This window comes from Mus musculus, chromosome 3, assembly GCF_000001635.26.
Source record: "Mus musculus strain C57BL/6J chromosome 3, GRCm38.p6 C57BL/6J".
In the NCBI taxonomy this organism is placed as follows: domain Eukaryota; kingdom Metazoa; phylum Chordata; class Mammalia; order Rodentia; family Muridae; genus Mus; species Mus musculus.
The window spans coordinates 39,127,086-39,138,882 of NC_000069.6; the positions used below are offsets into that span (position 1 = coordinate 39,127,086).

General features: G+C 40.0%; 1 pseudogene; it reads right to left on the minus strand.

Moving 5' to 3' along the window:
• Positions 1–1,427: 1,427 nt before the first annotated feature.
• Gm43308 lies at positions 1,428–10,466 on the minus strand (annotated as a pseudogene).
• Positions 10,467–11,797: the final 1,331 nt, after the last annotated feature.

Consider the following 11,797-nt stretch of genomic DNA (forward strand, 5'->3'; position numbering starts at 1 on the left):
AGTGGCTCCTTGCCACTGATTTGTATGCTTTGGCTTGCATATAGAGGGGGATATTAACATTTTATTTTACAGTGTGTGTGTGTGTGTGTGTGTGTGTGTGCGTGTGTGTGTGTGTGTTACATGTGTGTCTTTGTCTGTCTGTATGTTGGCTGGTTGAACTTCAGCTAAAACATAGGGAAAGGTAAAGGCCATAGATGAAAATAGCATGGGAAATAATGGAAAAATCTCTCTCTTTCTCTCTCTTTTTTTGTCCCCCTCTCCCTCTTTCTCTCTCTCACTCCCTCTCGCTCCTTTCCCCACTCCTTCCCTTTCCCAGTCCCTCTCTCCCTCCCTCCCCTCCCCTGTGTTTACATACATACCTGTATATGCACATGTGTGCAGAAATCAATGTGCAATCTTTTCTGTTGTTTCTTAAGTGCCCTCTACTTTTCTATTGTTTATTATTTCTAATGTTTGACAGGGTCTCGCCAAATGACGTAGACTGACTGGCCACTGAGCCCTTGGGACCTACCTGTTTCTGCCCCCCTAGTGCTTGAGTAACAGGCACATCTCACCAAAACCCTCTTGTTTTACATGAGATCTGGGGTTTGGACTCAGGACCTCCTGTTCACCTTTGTAGACTAAGCCTTATCCTAAGTTTGTGTATGTTTGTGAGCGGCAGAAACTCACAGAAAGTTTGAATGGGGATTCAGTGGTATCCAGGTGATCTGAGGGTTGATTCTTTTATAGTTTTCACTTCTTGTCTATAGCTGGTGGCTTTTCTGCATGTTAAAGGATGACATGACTGCCCAGGTATTGGCTTACCTGCCCACGCACATAGTAACAACACAACACAGAAGTTTGAAGCAGAAACACAAAGATTTTCTAAGTGAGATCTTCCACTGGGGTCTTCCCTGACGAAAACATCAGACCCTTAGAGACTGAACTTTAGGAATTCTTTCCTGAAAAATTCTCAGTGTTGTCACTTAAAGATTTCCAGCTCATTCATCAAGTATCTTGGAGCCATTTAATATACAAAAACGGCCTTGGAGATTTTTCAGAATTTTTGTTGTTAAGAAGATATTGCGGCTATTATTAATCATTCTTACATCAGTGTGATACTTTGCCAGTGTTTTTTTTTTTTTTTTGGTGAGATTAGAGTGGATTTATACTTTTCTTGTTTTCATGTACTGGGCTTTCTCATATTATAGACATTCCTGTTTATAAAATTAGACATTGTCTTTGCCTTAACAAGAGGATAGAGAGTTGTAATCCCCAAATTTCATATTGAATTTAGAATTTTGACTTATAAATCTGGAGGCGATAACCTGGGCATGGTAGTGCAGTCTACATTTTTCTTCAACTGAACCTCACACAAAACTGGGTTCTTTCTATGCATTTCTCAGGCCGTACTCTCTTTTGGGAGGTGGGGAGGCAGTTCTGCAACTTTATTTGACATTCAACAGATTTATTCTCATCCACATTGTCTGTAGAGTTTTGAATGTGGTAACAGGCACCTAAGTTACCAATGCATAGAGCTTTTCTGATGAATTCTCATATTCCTTGGGCTTTCTGGACAAACATGCTCAGATACAATACAAAGCATTCCTTATTCCCTTGGCCCAGATAGCTTTATTGAGCCTGGTATCAATTCATGCATGTGGAGTCACAATCTCATTCATGGCAGATTCCCAGATTTCTTTGAGTGCTCAAGGGGCATGCATCTTGAAGCTCACTCCATGGATGCGCTTGTGAATGCTGATGGTTTATTCTCAGGTCACCACCTCGTTGATGGCAGAGTGGACCTTCCTCTTCTTGCCACTCTTCTTTGCGGGAACCACTTTGCTGGGCCCAAGTTCTCAGGATATATTCCTGTCATATTCTTATCCAGGAACAGGCTACATCATCTAGTCAGTTGTCTTTCATCATATAGCAATGTCCCATGGTCCCTGCTCTGCAAACAGCACCCCAGGGTAGAGGACTAATTTCCTTTGATTATATCCTTCCACTGTGCACCTTCTAAGCAGCCAGTTCCACTGAAGCAGGAGTTTGAATCTTGGTTTTATAATTTCTCTACTTTTTAACTTTTGTGGTTTCACCAAATAAGTAAAACTTCCTACACGAGTACATCAGAAGCATTAATAGTATAATGCTGTTGGTGGATAGTTTAGGGTGTTTTATACCCTAGAGCATTTCTCAACCTTCCGCATGTTGTGGTGATCCCCAACCATAAATTATTTTCATTGCTATCTCATAACTGTAATTTCACTATCATTATGAAACATAGTATAAATATTTTTGTTTTCCAATGGTTTTAGGTGACCCCTATGAAAGACCCCAAAGGGATCTCGGCCCCTAGGTTGAGAACCACTGCCCTGGCAGCATGCATCATTCCCTGAATTTTACATGCTTCATTTGTTGGGAACCTCACCCACCCCTTGTCTCCCTGGAAAACCCTCGCCTCCTGTCACCACTGTTCTGAGTGCCCAAGGTGTGAAGATTTCTGTGCTGTGTAAACACACTTCTTCACATGCATTCAGCAACTCAGTGTCTTTAATTTCCCCCACCACACAGCAAGTGATAGCCCTACATATCACCCAGTTTTCTCAAAGGTGTGAGTTCCTGAATCTTTCATATTTATTTAAAAATTATCTTCTTCTTTTTTTTTAAAGCTTCTATTTATTTCATGAGTATGTGGGTGGAGGAGGGTACTTGCTACCCTGTACCTCGTGGAGGTCAGAGGATCTTGCAGGAGTAGATTCTCTCCTTCCACAGTGTGGCTTCTGGGGAATCAAATAAACACAGCTCATCAGCTTGATGGGAAACCCTTTATTTGCTGAGCCATCTTGCTGGCCTTGATACCCCATTTAGATTAAAGATCAATGGGGTATTTTCGGGCCTGCAAAAACATGCAACTCATAATTGATGCGTCTTCTCACATTGGCAAGGTTGCTGTTTTTCCTGTTAAGATAACATTTTAACATTGTTAGTTCCCATGCAAAGGGCAGAGTTCTGTTATGACACTTTCATACACACACACACACACACACACACACACACACACACACACACACACACACACACACCATTACACATTGCTCCTACTAGCTTCTCTTACATTGTTCTCCTTACTACTCTTTTCACACCCAACCTCGTTTCTGCTTCTGCTTTCAGGTCTGACCTATTGATATCAATTCTTAATGGCAGGCTGGAATTTTTAATGAGAGGGAACCAGACTTTTTAAACCACAATGTACTATGTATGTGTCCAATTCTCACCCAACCCATCCCTCTAATTTACATTTATGAAACATAGCCTTCAGATCCTATCCCTCTTCATTACATTTATCACTTAAGAATTTCCTAATATGGCTGGAATGTGAACTGTCCCAAGGGCTCATGGGATTTCAACACTTGGTCTTTACCTGGTGTTGTTTTCAAGGGTTGTAGAACCTTTAGTGGGTGGAGCCTCCTGGAGGAAGTGAGTCTATGGAGCCAGGCTACTTCCTGACCTCACTGTAGGTGTAATGTGGTCACGTATTTCCCATGCCTGGCTCCATGTTTTCCTCACCTCGACCAACTGCATTTTCTCACACTCCAAACAGAGTAAACTCTTCCTCCCCTAGGTTGCTCCTTGCCCAGTATTTGGTTACAGCAGGGGCAAAGCAGTCAGTTCATTCCACTCCCTTTAACTTTCGACTCCCAGGGTGAGTCTCTGAGACTGAAACACAAGCTGTCTCCATGACAGTGTCCCCTTCTGCAGAATTCATCCTAGTTTCTTTGTGTAACTGTTGCATAAAGTATCATAAGAGAAAGATTCTTATCAGAGGGATGGAGTAATTGCAATCTCACTGAATTTGTGACAAGGAGTCAAGATTTGGGTCACAGTTCTAGGAACATATCCAAACTCCCCACACATAATCTCTCCTTTCATCCACAGGCAACCAGCAGCCAGGAACGACAGCAATGGTGCATGGTGGCCAGGGCGTGGCTTTCTGGACTCCTGCATGTAGATAAGCCCTCATAGGGCAAGAAAGGCAGTGAGGTCCAGAGGGAGTAATGAAACAGAAACAAAGAAGGAAATCCAGATGAGGAAAAAGAACGAACGTGAAAGAGAAACAAAACTTGGGAGGAAAAAGACAAGAATTGCAAAATGATTCTGAGAAAAATTTTACAAAAAAAATGTTAATAACTTAATATACAAGAGAAATCCAATGTTCTTATTTTCTAGGGTTTAAAACAAAAGATTATTCAGTTTTTATAAACATTTATATAGAAACCAGTGAGTATGTATATTTAAAAGATTTTATATTCTACTGAGTTAATACTACCCTCAGATAGGAAAACATTGCATACACATTGGGAGGTAAGTGCTTTCTAATTTATAGATCCATAAATATTCAAGCAGATGCTGATAGGAAGTTTATAGTTTCCATTCTAGAGTTTCAGCCCGAGTTAAACATTAAAACAGAAGTACACGGCTTACCAGCACAGATATCCATTGTCCTTGGCCTGGAATTCCTAACTGATTTGAGATAAAATAGATGAACTGGCAGCAGAACAGACCAAGAGATCTAGAACCAGGTTCTTGGTCGCTGCTCATGCTGCTGAGATCAGAGGTCTACAGACCATCAGTCCACCAGGAGAGGCAGAGAGAAAATCAGACTGAGAATCAAAAGGAAGCCAGCATCTGTCACCAGCAGGAACTTGGTCACAATCAATTCTGTCCTACACTGCAGGGGGTAAGGACTTGACCAAGGCTCTGGGGCTGGGCTCACCCTCAGGCCCCAGAATGCCTCTGGGGATGGAACACAACACAGTCTGTGAGCTCTGTGAAGGGAACAGGGTCAGCAGATGAAGTCTAGAACTGTTGGGGGACACTGTGCCAAGACCAAGAAAGGAACATATCCTGGAGCCGACCATTTCCAACTCCAAAGTCAGGTGATCAGAATCCCAGGGATATGGCAATGTCTTCTGGTTTCCATGGGCACTGTGTGCATACTGCACACAGAGAGCTAAAAATAATATAGATACAGACATATATATAACTAAGAGCGATCCAATGAAATATCTTAAAAGCTAATTTGTATTTTATATGTAATTAATATGATATTATTGTACTTAGAAGATGACCAATTCAGCTAAGTTGAGATATTTCCAAAAGAGCTAACTTCTTTTGATGAATAAAAATAATATCTTTAAAAATTACCCAACTAGATAAAGAAAGAGAAAGACAATCATGTGGTATTTAAAACCACTGTTTGATGAATTGCTAAATTTGGAACATAAATATTTTTGAGGATTTATTAAGAGCTGTATTTTTAAAATTCTGCTTGTTTGAGATGCAAAAATACGTAAATATATATATCTATAAAGTGAACTGGACTTTTTCTTTTTTGTGATGAGCCTCAATTTTCTTCACACATCTGAGGGAATGGAGTGGCTGTGCTTCTGTTAAGTTTTTCAGTGAGAAAAGTAAAAATAAACAGGACACCCTCTTAGCACTGTGTTCTGTTATAGTAAATAGACTCATCAGCCATCTTCCGCAGGTTCTGCTTTATTTTTCCGATGTGTATGCATGTATATATATATATATATCACATTTGTTGAGTGTGGGACTAGAAGTGAAACCATCATCAAATCATTTTTAGCTCTAAATTTGCAAAATGTTCTGTTCTGAAACCAATACAAATTAGATATGTTACTTAAGATCCACTAGTCCTTAAATTGTGAAAAGTGGAAACAATTTAAGTAAAATAAGATCATTTGTTGGTCTATATACATGAATAGTTAGGGAGGGACAATAACTTCATTTTCTCAAACTCTTTCTATCTAGGTATGGAATGGAATAGAATATTATGCCAGAATAATATGGGTGGTGGCTCATGCCTTCAATCCCAGCACTTGGGAGGCAGAGGCAGGCAGATTTCTGAGTTCTAGGCCAGCCTGGTCTGCAAAGTGAGTTCCAGGACAGCCAGGGCTACACAGAGAAACCTTGTCTCAAAAAATCAAATAAACAAACGAACAAGAATATTATTTGATAACATCATTAGTATCTCTTTATGAGTTGATTCATTTGTTTAGATATTGTTATAGTTAATATAAAAAATATAGATTCATGCATAAGGTGCATTACTTTGTATTTCCATATAAGAGTAAGTGTTAAACTTATTTTGCAATAGTCAATAAAATTAAGATATGCTTATAGTATACAGCATGGTAAAGGAGGACTGCTGTTTATCACTGGGAGCTCTACATCATTAAGAGAGGCAGTAATATAGACACATCTTTCAAGGGTGTGGTCACAAAGTTGTAGACAATTGAAAGTATAGTAGAACTTTGTGCTGTTGGTGGAGGGCTCATGAAAAATTCAGAGAGATGTACAAGAGCCTTCTTGAGTTTATATTGTCCTAATTTGCTTTCTATTGCTGTGCTAAAACACCATGGCCAATAGCAACTCAAGGAATGTCTTCCTTCCTTCCTTCCTTCCTTCCTTCCTTCCTTCCTTCCTCCCTCCCTCCCTCCCTCCCTCCTTCCCTCCTCCTCCTCCTCCTCCTCCTCCTCCTCCTCCTCCTCCTCCTCCTCCTCCTTCTTCTTCTTCTTCTTCTTCTTCTTCTTCTTCTACACTATAGTCCATCATGAATGTAACTCATGGAAGAAACTTAAGGCAGCTGGTGTAAAAGCTTGAAGTATGCAGGGTTATAGAATGAAAGGGACTTGGGGTCCTACGCTGGTATTAAAATGACTGTTATCAGCCAAGTCACTCTCCCTGATTAGAACCAGGGCAAGCCCATGATGCTGAGGCACTAAGTTGTTGCTTAGAGGCCCCATCATTTTTTCTGCATATGATTTGTTATCTCTAAATGGAAGAGATATAGGGGCCTGTGAGTCAGACAGACAGTGGAGCCATGAGGAATCCATGCTCCAGAGGCATTTAAAATGGAGCACAGGGGGCATCACTCTTTGCCATCATTATATTTTAAGCATATGGACGTGCTGTGATGGAGAGTTTTGGCCTTATCAAAAAAAACCACATGAAACCATTAGGACTTCAATGAGCCAAGGCATGGCTAAATATAGTTCCTTCTTTTCTATTTATTTTTCCCTCTGTCTACTTTAAAGATTTCTCCATGATATAAAGAGAAAGAATTTTGGATTTATTAAATATATTGAACCAAAAAAGGCAAGAATCACATTTAGGATAAAATGTGTCTGGTGTAGGACATCCAAATTATTGAATATCTGGTTTGGGTTTTTTTTTTCCAGGAGTTTTTATCATTTCCTTTCATGAATCTTTCACCTTTTTATACACTCTTTTCTTTCTCTTTCATGACATATCCTTTCTAAGTTCTCTGTGTTTATTTAATAAGGAGAAAGATGTGAGCTATTCCCTGGTGTTCCAAGTGAATGAAAGTGACCCTGGGAGACACAAGTGCTTGTGAGACATTGGTGAGAAAGGAGAGTATGTGGATAATTAGCATGCACTGAGTGTCAGAATGTTCTATGCACTTTGATATTTGATGTATAATTTATTTTATATCTAATACTATAATACTATTGGCCTAGAAACTAAGGCATAACTAAATGTTAAAAATTGTACAATTGTGGTTTTGGTTAACGTATGTCATAATCTTCCATTCCTCATATCTGCCTTCATCCCAGCTGAAATGTTTAACTCTCAGCATACTTTTCCCCTGTTCTTCAATCTCACAGCTCTTCCACTGTCTTCTTCTATTATATTTTTTACTTGGGTTTTAGGATTTCATGTTCCCACATAGCGTCTTCATGAACATTTCATGTTGGCAACTGTGAGGGAGAAGAGAGAAGGAGAGAAGGAGGAGAGAGAGGAAGAGAGAAGAGAGAGGGGGAAGATGAGATAGGGCTTCAAATGGGTATTGATATCAAGTATCTGAGACACAGCAGAAACAGAGTTGGAGAGAGCAGAAGAGTGAGTGGGTGGGGAGGCACGCTGTGGATGCTGTTCTATCACTGAATTTACAGGAACTGTGTTAACTCACAGAAGAGCTACAGAAAACCAGTTCACAGTTGCAGTATGAATGTGACCCCCTTCCCCAGCTAAGAAGCAATTGGTAGTTCTTCGATATAGGGGGAGAAAACATCACTTATGTTTTAGGGGGGTGGATGCTGGCAGGTTTCCCTTGCTCTAATGTATTGCCCCACACGCATGTACATATGTACAGTATGATATTGGACTCAGAGCTACACGTAAGAAAAAGAGGACAGCGAGCTCAGAAGGCGAAGCATCAGAAGACATAGGTTAGAAGTGGGTGGGGGAAAGTCTGGGTGGATTTGATCAGTTACACTATATACGTGCACAAAAACTTCCAAAAGTAAGTAAATAAATATTCTTAAAAAGTATACAACTTCACCAGTGTCTTTGAAGCACCATTTCCGATAGCTAGATTATAAAGACAAGCCAGGTACCCCTTATTAGAAGAAATACCTTCTGCTCCCTCGAATGTTCTGACTATTGATTGCAGCGACAGCAGTGTTACAAGGATACAGAAAATGAATGAGGAAAACTTCTAAGCTTCATCCTGCCACCTTCCACCCTTACTGATCCCACCAACAGGTTCTGAGCTCTCTAAGAGTTAAATTGATCATTCAGTTCTTCTCTGTATAAGGGAAAATGTAGCATACTCCCATTTATTATGATTGGGAGCAGGCCGAAGCAGTTCCCAGTCTGGATAAGAAGAATATAGCTGTTTCTTTCAGAATTCAGCTTCATTCAGCAGCTATTAGGGAGGACTATGTTCAGAAGTCTGTGGTTAATATCTGGAAGGCAATGATGGTTCACTCTGAAATTCCATGTGAGAGTCTCTGATTTCTAGTTTGATTATTGGTTTCAGAGCATGGGATGGCCAGCCAGAGAGGCAAACAAGAGTCTATTTTATTCTCATAGCTTCTTTAGAACAGATTCCTTGCAGACACAGAGAATAGATGTCATGACTTAGTGAGCTATGATGCTATGCGTATCTTCAGCTGTATGCACTAACTATTGAACTCCAGTAGCCAGCCCAGGAATCTGCAGGATTATAGGTTTCCTACCTGTTCTGGGTTTCAGTGGCACTACTGCACCAGTGTTTGGATTTCTTCTACTACATATATTTTTCCATGTAGCTCAGCATCCAAGTCTCACACCTAGAGAGTCAATCCCTCATTATATGAAGTTTAAGTAAAATTCCATATATCCTTCCACACTGGTACCAGTACCATAGGCACACACATCCTACGTGTTACTTTCTCACTTATAGATTATTCCTGCAGACATGGGGACAGTTCCCTGGGTACTAATGACACAGGCAAGATGTCTGGGTTGATTGTCTCAAGTATTTCACTATTCAACCACCATCTCTGACTGTTTTATGAAAAGCAATTGACACTCCCCTAAATTAGAATGTCTTCCAAGGAAACTGATATCAAATTAAAGTAGCTTGTGTCCTCAGCACAGCCTTAGAACCACCTGCCATTGCTTGTGTGTTTGCCCCTTGTTGTGAGGGTCTTAGGCTGTGGGTACAGAGATGGATCAGAAGTCTCTGTTCAGGTTCCACTCATATTTGCACAAGTCCAGTGATGTGCTTGGCAGGCACCATTTCTAACTGTAATTTTTTTTAAGCTTTGGATAAGCCTCACATTCTGTCCCATTGAATAGTCACACAAAAGTTCATATGGCAAAACACACGATGGTTAGAATCTCCCCACAGTGATTTATGGGCAATTTTAGGGATCGGCAATGTTCTAGACAAAATTCTTGAAATGTATGCAAGCTGTTGGGTAGGATCCAAACAAAAGACCAAAAAATGTGAGAAATGGGAGAGTACATGAACCAGAGTATACACTTCATGCCAGGGACTTTATCTGATAGTATCCTAGACATCAGACTCTTATTAGCTGTCTCTAGCTGATATTTTTTCAGTGGAATGCAACCATCTGGGAAATTATCAATGAAAAATTTTCTAACTTTCTAAAGCAGTTTAGAGATAGACTCTGAAAGTCTAAAGGGTCACAAGGCATGGTGAGCTGATAACTCAGTTCCTTGGTGTCCTTCTTTCTATCCCTTCCTTTCTTCCTTCTCTCCTTCCTTCCTCCTCTCCCTCCCTACCTCCGTCCATTTTTCCTTCCTTCTTTCCTTCTTTCCTTCTTTCCTTCCTTCCTTCCTTCCTTCCTTCCTTCCTTCCTTCCTTCCTTCCTTCCTCCCTCCCTCCCTCCCTCCCTCCCTCCCTCCCTCCCTTCCTTCCTTCCTTCCTTCCTTCCTTCCATCATTTCTTCTTTCCTTCTTTTATTTTTCTTTCTTTTTACCACCCATAAGAATATAGCCAGGAGTGAAAAGACAGATAGTTCCCCCATAGGATGGAAACAAATAACTTTCTTTGATTTGTGTTTCTCCAGATCTTTGTTGGTCAGCCTATACCTTATGAAGAACTGAGATGCTAACTCACTGCTCCATTTTTGCTGAATTGTCTCCATCTTATATGGAAGAACCTTCATATTTTGACCTGCCTTCTATTTTCAGAGACAGAAGGAAAAGAAGTTACCTAGTTAGCTAAAGACGCAGGGCTTTAGTTATTTTGACTGCAGCCTTTCTTTAAAGGCAGTGCACAGATTTTATTTAACAATTGTAATAAATAAAGTAAAATGAGGTGCATATATGGAGAAAGAGCTGCCTAAAGAGATACATGTTTAACCTTTAAATCATACCAAAGGTGTGTTTAAACTGAAGCATGGATGAGCAGTGTGTACATTGTTCGGGGGTTTAATGGGTGCTGCTATACATGCACCTAGTCTTTAAGTTTAAATAAAGCAAAGTAAAGCAAAGCAAAGCAAAACAAAATAAAACCAAACAAAATAAAACCAAACAACAACAAAACAAACAAAAAACAAACAAAACAATCCACCTGAAATCCACCCTATCTACTCCTCCTTCTGTATCCATCCAACTTTGAGACTTCCCTTTTTGTTTTAAATCCTTGTCATCCTATTTGTGTTTCCCATACTCTCTGAGGTGTGTGGGATCCAAGAGAAAATATTCAGCCTATCAAGGTGCACAGCTTTAAGGAAAACTGAGTTCCTCTTCAGTAGCTATCAACTATCAATAGCTTCTCTGCTAGTGGTAGGACTTCATCCACACCCTTCTCCTTTCATACATGGATTTTGTCTGGCCCAAGCTTGTGTGGATCTTTGTATGCTGTTGTAAATCCTATGAGTCTATGTGTGTGTCTGCCCTGCTGTGTCTGAGAAACACTCTTTCCTTATAACATCTACTAGCTACAGCTTACTCTCTTTCCAACTCCTCTTCTGCAATAATCTCTATGCTTTGGGAGGAGGGGTTGATGTTGACGTCCCATTTAGAGCTGAGCATTTCACTGTCTTTTATTCTGTGCCCCTGTACCAGTTCTAGGACTTTGCGTTAACTCTCATCTGCTACCCAGAAGCTTTTCTTGAAAGCTGCCCTGTTTTATGCATTTAATGATAAGTCTTTAGGAGTCATCTTAATGCTATATCCAATTACCAGAGTAATAATAGTAGTTTGTCCACTAAGGCCTATAATGTGTCTAACCTCAACTATTTGTTGTTGCTAACAGTACCAGGTGTGGGATTCACATAATGATTAGTGATTTTTTTTGTACTTTTTTTTTCTATTTTGAGGTTATAATTACACTATTTCTCCCTTTCCTTTCTTTCTTCCAAACCTTCCCATATAAATCTTTGTTTTCTTTGACACTCATAGCCTTTTAAAAAATTAATTGCTGTTACATGTATATATGCTACTGTATGCATAATGTGTGTGTGCACATGCA